The sequence below is a fragment of the Coregonus clupeaformis genome, chromosome 18 (genome assembly GCF_020615455.1).
Source record: "Coregonus clupeaformis isolate EN_2021a chromosome 18, ASM2061545v1, whole genome shotgun sequence".
Lineage (NCBI taxonomy): Eukaryota > Metazoa > Chordata > Actinopteri > Salmoniformes > Salmonidae > Coregonus > Coregonus clupeaformis.
The window spans coordinates 17,356,796-17,366,999 of NC_059209.1; positions in this window are offsets into that span (position 1 = coordinate 17,356,796).

Sequence of the window (10,204 nt, forward strand, 5' to 3'; positions counted from 1 at the left end):
ATCTCTCTGTACCTTGGCCGTTCATCTTTCCCTCGATCCTAACTAGTCTCCCAGTCCCTGTCGCTGAAAAACATCCCCACAGCATGATGCTGCCACCACCATGCTTCACCGTAAGGATGGTGCCAGGTTTCCTCCAGACGTGACACTTGGCATTCAGGCCAAAGAATTCAATCTTGGTTTCATCAGACCAGATAATCTTGTTTCACATGGCCTGAGAGTCTTTAGGTGCCTTTTGGCAAACTCCAAGTGGGCTGTCATGTGCCTTTTACTGAGGAGCGGCTTCCGTCTGGCCACTATACCATAAAGGGTGTAGTGCTGCAGAGATGGTTGTCCTTCTGGAAGGTTCTCCCATCTCCACCGAGGAAATCTAGAGCTCTATCAGTGACCATCGGGTTCTTGGTCACCTCCCTGACCAAGGCCCTTCTCCCCCGATTGCTCAGTTTGGCCGGGCGGCCAGCTGTAGGAAGAGTCTTGGTGGTTCCATACTTCTTCCATTTAAGAATGATGGAGGCCACTGTGTTCTTGGGGACCTTCAATGCTGCAGACATTTTTTGGTACCTTTCCCCAGATCTGTGCCTCGACACAATCCTGTCTCGGACCTCTACGGACAATTCCTTTGACCTCATGGCTTGGTTTTTGCTCTGACATGCACTGTCAGCTGTGGGACCTTATATAGACAGGTGTGTGCCTTTCCAAATCATGTCCAATCAATTGAATTTGCCACAGGTGGACTCCAATCAAGTTGTAGAAACATCTCAAGGATGATCAATGGAAACAGGATGCACCTGAGCTCAATTTCGAGTCTTGTAGCAAAGGGTCTGAATGCTTAAATAAATAAATAAGGTATTTCTGTTATTTTATTTATTTTTATTTGAAAAAATTCTAAAAACCTGTTTTCACTTTGTCATTACGGGGTATTGTGTGTAGATTCATGAGGTTATATATTTTTAATCCATTTTAGAATAAGGCTGTAACGTAACAAAATGTGGAAAAAGTCAAGGGTATAGAAAGTATAGAGAGTTCTGCCAGATTTTAGAATGGCTGCCATGTTAGCGCCTTTATTCTCAAAATGTGTGCCTCCGACAATTCGCTATGTAATGACCCACTGTAAACCAGCAAAACAGAGCAGCAAATGTATTGATTAGCATTCGGTATAATATGTATCCAAGTCTGTACTGTGTTTTCAACAAATTGCATATCTGCGTTCACTGAACATGCATCTTCATAGGTTTTGAAAGCTATCAGAAATAAACAGCACAATGCAGTGTCAATTATCCTCTAGCAATGGCTATTGAGGAGAAAGTGACGCTCTCGGAACGTTCAGAAAGAAACTGTATATCAGCATTTCTTAAAGTATGGGTGGCGACCCAAAGTGGGGTCATGTTTATGGTGAGTCGCGACATGTTTTTAGGAACTCAGTAGTAGAATACGCAAGGTGCAATTTCGAAATGTGTTTGTGCATCAGCAGTTTTTCTCTTGTTATGTCAGTCACTGGCAGTCAACTGACAGTCACTCAATTAGCCATGTCAGCTAACAATTTTTTCATAAATCATGGCAACATTTTTAGAATTGCAGGTAATTAGCTGTAAAACAACAAAAAAGTATCTCTGCCCCATGGCAAAATGAGTAGAACTGCATGAAATATGTTATAAAATTGCAACATTTTCTTTACTCCTCATGGCAAAACGTGTAGAATTGCAGGAAATTAACTTAAAAACATTTTCCCAACAAATTGGGCGACTTTTAAAATATATTGGTCACGGTTTACAGGTTTTTGGGCTACTTCTAAATTGCTAATGGCATTTCTCTTTCAAAATAATAATAATAATAATGTCTCTGTGACCTGCTGCTGCTGACTATCAGGCGGTGAGGCAGGCTGTTGCTGAGTGAGTGAATGAGTAAGTGGTGGGGAGGAATGGATGGAGGGAGGAGGGAAGGGGGGGAGGCAGAGGGTTGTGAGTGTGTTGAGAGAGCGATGCAGGTGGCCCGGCAGCTGAGTCACGTCAGTTAGAGGAGAGCAGCTTGCACGCACGTCATGACAAGTTACGTGAGAACAATGAATGGAGACACCTTTTGGAGAAATGTGGCAGCACCTCTCTTGATGCTAAAAAAATATTGTTGGCCTAGTTTTTAGGCCTCTTGTGTGTTCATTGAACTGGAAATTTTAGCTAGATCTGGCAACCCTGGGTGTAACTACATTTGGAGCTGTCAAATCCGTGAGCAGCTGCTCTCGTAATCATTAGGCAGGCTTCCATTGACCCAGGTTTATTAGACAAAAGCAACGTCGCAGTTACCACAGCCACAAAGTCAAAATTGTCTATATCATACATATTAATGAAAACAAAATGTGCTTTTTTGTCTTAATTTAAGGTTAGGGTTAGGCATAAGGTTAGCCATGTGGTTAAGGTTAGGGTTAGGTTTAAAATACAATTTTAAGAAGATAAATTGTAGAAATAGGCGGTGTTTATGACTTTGTGGATGTTGTAACTAATGACGACCAGACATTTTCTAAAGATCAGCATTTTATCCATTCAACAGGGGTGGATTTTATTTATTGGGACAAATTATGATGGAAACTGTGTTTTTCAAGTAAATTATGATTGCCGAATACTGTTGAAGGTATGCGGGTCACGTGATGTAATCACATAGGCCTAACTATAAGCTTCACTCCACAGGACTCTTTGCAGGACAAGGATTCTACTGACTTTCAAGAATGCCTGAATTGCTTCGGCTTGCTTTTCTGGTTGGCTGGCAAGTTTCACCATCCAATTATGTCAGATCTATAGGAGTGCAAGTTTCGCCATGGCACTGACCGTGGCGATACATTTGCACATGAGAATGATTCGAATATGGCAAATATTTGTCATTATTGCATTCTAACAATGCTGGCTTTCACGGGCTACCTGAGACATGAAACAGAGGTGGGGGGGCATACAGGCTTTCGCCAATATATTAATGTGCAATTTGCCTAAATGGGTAATGGAAACACTTCAACGATTACATCCAGCTGTTTTTATCGACACAAGATAGTTACATGGAAACTCACCCTAGGAGGCAATTGTCGCATCTATTTTCTAGGCAAACTTTCTAAATGTTGGCAAAAAAATCACTGGACATATTAATGGAAACATAGCTAGTGTCACGAAGCCACACCTGTCCCACGTTAGAAGTTTAGAATGAGAAAGTGTAGGCTACATAGAAATAATGACGCTCAAATTGAAAATCATTAAACTAAATAATGAGGATTTCTATCAGCCTAATTGAGGTTTAGATTACATCTCACATTCCAGTGTTCGAACTTGTAAACAAGGCTGCATGGGATTTATCTTAATACAACTCTGTGCAGCCAATGGTAATGTCCGCTAGGTAGGCTATAATGCCGCGTGCTGCTTGTGAATTTGACAGCTCTAACACAGTTCCACCTCCGACTGCGCCAAAACAACCGCTATGCAGGTGTCAACTAGCCCGAATCTGATAGAATCTATCCCTTAGGTCTCCTACGTTCTAAGAGGCAGTATGCTCTGAGGTTGTGTAGTAGAATATTAAGGTCGGTGAGGCCAGGCCAGGTGGTCCTCTTGGGCCTGGCAGTGATGTGGGGACGAGGGGACGAGGAGGAGGTCTGGTCTGAGGGAGGGAGACGTTATCCTGCTGCTTCATTGAACTCCAAATCAAACCAGATGGACTCATTTATGCCAATTAGCTCCAGTATTGTGAGTGGAGTCTGACACACCTAACACAATTAGACCTTTTATCTTCATTTAGAGGAAAGCCAGCAGCTGTAAAGCTATGTTTTGGTGGGGATTTGACCACACTCCCCTAAAGGAGTTAGAGTCACGATCGTTAGCATGCTCAAAGAGGCAGAAGAAGGGACTGGAAGACAAATAACTCAAGATTGAGAACTGGAATAAGCAGGTAGAATGTGTTTGGGTTGTACAATATGTGTGTGTGTGTGTGAGCATGCGTTGGTGTGTGCAGGTGGCCATAGAAAGCTGAGCTGATTGGGATAAATGTTTGAACTTGGGTTTTCAAAGTGTGCGGTTTGGATTTGGGATATTGGGTAAAGGGACAAATGTATTGGTTGGGTTGGATGTATAAATGTGGGATTATAAAATGAAAGATTTGACATAAAAACCACAAGGAGACTGCATTTACAATAACGACCCCACAAACACAAAACAAGGGTTGGGCTGGTGTTGGATATTCCATTGCTAAATGCTTCTTTCCACTGTGGTGGCAGAGGGATTGGTGAGAGTATTCTGTTACTGAGTGCAGTTGGTGAGAGGGATTGAGTCCTGCAGAGGAATGTTGCTGTAGTGCCTCCCTCTCTTTCATCCCTCTCTCTCTCTAATCACTCTCTCCATCGCTTACTCAGCCTTTGCTTGACTCCTTTCGTGATGGTCCACTTCACTTAGCTCATAAACAATGCCCCAGCCCCCTCCACACCTTCATATTTCTCCCTCCTATGAACGCTAACCGGGCTCCGCTGCCTTTCTACCTCCAAGTCATACTGGACCTTTTGCCAGTACAATTATAATTAGTTGAGGAGCTGCAGCACAGCAAGACATTCCCCTAATACGTCTTCATCTGAGCTGTGTGTGAGGTTATATTGAGACTGTTGAAATGATAATGTGCTCATTAAACACTTATTCAAACAAAGTGGGATGTTATCCTGAGTATGATTACCGCTATGTTCTAGACAGGGTTGTCTAAATTTAGCATAACATACAGTGAGGGAAAAAAGTATTTGATCCCCTGCTGATTTTGTACGTTTGCCCACTGACAAAGACATGATCAGTCTATAATTTTAATGGTAGGTTTGTTTGAACAGTGAGAGACAGAATAACAACAAAAAAAACCAGAAAAATGCATGTCAAAAATGTTATGAATTGATTTGCATTTTAATGAGGGAAATAAGTATTTGACCCCTCTGCAAAACATGACTTAGTACTTGGTGGCAAAACCCTTGTTGGCAATCACAGAGGTCAGACGTTTCTTGTAGTTGGCGACCAGGTTTGCAGATCTTCTCCAAGTCATTAAGGTTTCAAGCCTGACATTTGGCAACTCGAACCTTCAGCTCCCTCCACAGATTTTCTATGGGATTAAGGTCTGGAGACTGGCTAGGCCACTCCAGGACCTTAATGTGCTTCTTCTTGAGCCACTCCTTTGTTGCCTTGGCCGTATGTTTTGGGTCATTGTCATGCTGGAATACCTATCCACGACCCATTTTCAATGCCCTGGCTGAGGGAAGGAGGTTCTCACCCAAGATTTGATGGTACATGGCCCCGTCCATCGTCCCTTTGATGCGGTGAAGTTGTCCTGTCCCCTTAGCAGAAAAACACCCCCAAAGCATAATGTTTCCACCTCCATGTTTGACGGTGGGGATGGTGTTCTTGGGGTCATAGGCAGCATTCCTCCTCCTCCAAACACGGCGAGTTGAATTGATGCCAAAGAGCTCGATTTTGGTCTCATCTGACCACAACACTTTCACCCAGTTCTCCTCTGAATCATTCAGATGTTCATTGGCAAACTTCAGACGGGCCTGTGTATGTGCTTTCTTGAGCAGGGGGACTTTGCGGGCGCTGCAGGATTTCAGTCCTTCACAGCGTAGTGTGTTACCAATTGTTTTCTTGGTGACTATGGTCCCAGCTGTTTTGAGATCATTGACAAGATCCTCCCGTGTAGTTCTGGGCTGATTCCTCACCGTTCTCATGATCATTGCAACTCCACGAGGTGAGTTCTTGCATGGAGCCCCAGGCCGAGGGAGATTGACAGTTCTTTTGTGTTTCTTCCATTTGCGAATAATCGCACCAACTGTTGTCAACTTCTCACCAAGCTGCTTGGCGATGGTCTTGTAGCCCATTCCAGCCTTGTGTAGGTCTACAATCTTGTCCCTGACATCCTTGGAGAGCTCTTTGGTCTTGGCCATGGTGGAGAGTTTGGAATCTGATTGATTGATTGATTCTGTGGACAGGTGTCTTTTATACAGGTAACAAGCTGAGATTAGGAGCACTCCCTTTAAGAGTGTGCTCCTAATCGCAGCTCGTTACCTGTATAAAAGACACCTGGGAGCCAGAAATCTTTCTGATTGAGAGGGGGTCAAATACTTATTTCCCTCATTAAAATGCAAATCAATTTATAACATTTTTTATATGCGTTTTTCTGGATTTTTTTGTTGTTATTCTGTCTCTCACTGTTCAAATAAACCTACCATTAAAATTATAGACTGATCATTTCTTTGTCAGTGGGCAAACGTACAAAATCAGCAGGGGATCAAATACTTTTTTCCCTCACTGTGTAACTGGGCAGAATGTAAGTGAGACAGACATGTGATATTGCCAAGCTAAAACATGCAGTTTGTGGAGTGTGCACCCATAGTGGCTGTCTCACAAGCTGAACATATCAGTACCAACCAATGGCTACCTCACTGGTTTGTTACTGCACTATTGGACATTACCTCCTAATGGTGGGGGTATTTTAATTTAATTTAGGAAAATACTTTTCAGTTTGGTGCAGTGACACGGTCCCATGGGTATCAGCCACCAACCATGGCTGAGCTTCATTTCATTGCCTCTCGATGAAACCGCTTCTAATTGTCCCTGCATTGCTTATCAACACTGCCAATCCCAACTAGAGCGGAAAGACGGACCAATTTTCCCATTACTACGGGAGCAGAAAATGGGGGGGAGCTGAGGGGACTGGGGAGCCTGGCCTCTCAGGAGAGCACTGCAGATGGCTTCATCTCCAAGTTCAAAAACACAGACAGGAGGGATGGGGTGAGGGGCGTTCATTTGGCTTGTTCACACACACACACACACACACACACACACACCCATATACACACATGCACTCTCTCTCACACACACATACACTAACAACACGCAATCAATTTACTTTTACCTCCTTTCTGTAGCCAGACACTCCTCCTGTACACAGTCCCACAGCACAAAGTAGAGGGGAAGATTTTTGAACAGAACTACTGAGATCACAGCCATTTTTTATGCGTGTAGACACTCCAGACCATGATCATGGCAGTCAGATGAGACTGGCCAGATAGTCTGCCTTCCCTCTCTTCAGCACTCTATCACTGGGTCATTTCAGCTTTCCGTAGCCTTTCATGTTTGGATTTTCACTCAGAATGTGGAAATTTACTTTGGAGTTTCCAGGTGACCTAGAACTGTTTTTCAGACTGCAAAGGAATGCAAAAGCAACCGTGGTTGAATGGTTATGACAACAAGCGGCCTCATGATAAAATCATATGGACTTAGATTCACGTGGAGGTTCTCCACTACATTGGGATTGAGATTCATCTGTTTGCTTGCTTACATGAAGGAATGTTTATTCAGAGACATACAGTATACAGTGAGACAGTATACACTGGACAAACAAACAACGACAGGGTACAGTAGATTTGTGTGTGTGTGTGTGTGTGTGTGTGTGTGTGTGTGTGTGTGTGTGTGTGTGTGTGTGTGTGTGTGTGTGTGTGTGTGTGTGTGTGTGTGTGTGTGTGTGTGTGTGTGTGAAGGAGAGACTGCCATGACTAACTCCCCCGTCTAGTATCAGTGCAGACATCTCCAAGTCTACTGCAGAGTGTCTGCAGTCTGGCTCCATACGGCTTATCAGAGTTCCTCATTGACTTACACAATAATAGAGCACACGCACACACACACACACACACACACACACATACACACGCACACACACACACACACACACACACACACACACACACACACACACACAATCACAAGTATCATTATCCACTGAGAACATTTTGTAATTTGGGGGATGATCGAATCAACTTAAAAGGAGAGTATTATTTCAACTTAATCGCCCTAATAGCTTTTTGATTATGTCAAGCCCAATGAAGTACAGCAAAATGCACATTAAGATAAAAGGCTCTTGTCTGTAACATACTAATTCCATATACATTATACAATCAATTCACACACATAGGTCTCATTTTCAGATATGCTTATCACTCTCTCTGCAGTCACTGAGGTCATGAACAGTAGAGAATAAGCAAATAGGCAGAGATAAGAAACCAAGATGGTGGAGTGACTGTTGGAGTATTGATGTACTTTTTTTAAATCAGGGGAGCCTAATTGAGACCAGTGTCTCATTTGCAATGGTGCCCTGAGGACAAAAATTCCATCAATACAACAACAAAAGATAAAAAGAACTATAAGACTGCTATAAATACATTACATCATGTTATTACAACAAGCTATAATAATCAATTGAAACAATTGCACACTTTAGTCATTTTAGCAGACACTCATATCCAGAGCGACTTACAGTTAGTGAGTGCACACATTTTTCATACTGGGCCCCCGTGGGAATCGAACCCACAACCCTGGCGTTGCAAGCGCCATGCTCTACCAACTGAGCTACAGGAAGCCTACTTCAGTGAACTAATTTAACAACAGAGTTTTAAACTGCCCTATCAGCACCAGGGAATCCAGTTGTAATTCGTTTTGTAAGGTATTCCATAACTGTAGTGCATTAAAACAAAAGGCGGATTTACCAAAGTTTGTGGAGACAAGCGGGACCTGAAGAGTTAACCAACCCTGCAAACGGGTTTGGTATCTCATATTTCTATATTTCAACAGTGGAGTGACAGTTTCAAGTTATATTAGTAGTATGTGCGGGATACACATGGTATACACCGTCCAACGAAATGTTTACTTGCAGGTTCCTTCTTGACAATGCTTTATTGTTTATTTGTTTATTTAACTTGTATTTATTCAGGGGAGCCCAATTGAGACCAGGGTCTCATTCTCAATGGTGCCCTGAGAACAAACAATTCACAAAATCGACATGATCATTCAATAAAACAGTAAAAAAGAAACTACAAGCTACAGCAATTACATTTCAACAACACAAATCAATTATTACAATCAACTAAAACACTCGCAAACCTCAGTGAATTCATTCCTCATCAGCATTCTAAACTGCCCTATTGGCACCAGGGAGTCAAGATGTAATGAGGTTTGTTAAAAATTCCAAACATGGGGGGCATTAAAACTAAAGGCTGATAAGAAATAATAAAATATAAGAACACGAACATAAAGTAAATGGCTCAGTAGAATATAATACATATTTTAGCGTAAGTATAATACAGGAAGGTACCATTTATAGTCCAATATTTACACGTGTTTTGGGGAAGGGGGGATTGGGGGGCAAGTGTTAAAATTGTGCAGTATTTAGTAATCATAATAAGAGTCTGGTAGCAGCAGTTGTGATGTATGTGTAGCATGAAGGTATGTGTGTGTGTGTGTGTGTGTGTGTGTGTGTGTGTGTGTGTGTGTGTGTGTGTGTGTGTGGGGGGTGTGGGTGTGTGTGAGTGAGTGCATGTGTGCTAAGGTGCAGAAAATCAGAGCATGTGGTCAGTCCATTTCAAGGGTTCAGTAGTCTGATGACTTGTAGATAGAAACTGTATTTAAGACTGTTGGTATCACACCTCATGCTCCAATACCGTCTGTCTGACGTTAAGGTAGTGAACAGTTTGTGGCTGGGGTGTGTTGGGTTCCTTAATGATGCTGCGGGCCTTCCTCAGGCACTGTTTCGAATAGATGTCCTGGATGGGTGGGAGCATGGTCCCAGTGATGTACTCTTACATCTTATGTTCTGCTACATCTCTAAACCTTGACTGTGAGTTGAAAGTTCAGTTCAACAGCAGTTTGGGATGGCTCACACAGAGACACTGCGATGACAAACCACAAACTGACTTCATTAGTGGAGAAACATGTATACAGTGTTGACTTGCTTTCCTTGCGCGTGACACACACCCGCATCCCAGACACACACACACATCACCCCCCCCCTCCACACACACACACACACACACACACACACACACACACACACACACACACACACACACACACACACACACACACACACACACACACACACACACACACACACACACACACACACACACACACACACACACACACACACACACACACACACACACACACACACACACATACAGACACAAACCCTGCCATGCCCCCTATTGTCTATGTGTTCAGGTGTGTGGGTGCTGATAAGGGGTGGAGGTGCCCCATGGTTCAGTGAGGTGGGTGTCCATGGGGGTTGGCTGGGGAGAGCTCTGCCCTTGGCCCTGTGCTGGCATTTCCAAGGTGGGGAGGCAGCATGGAAGAGGGCAAGCAGACGCTGCTTATCATCTCAAAAGACC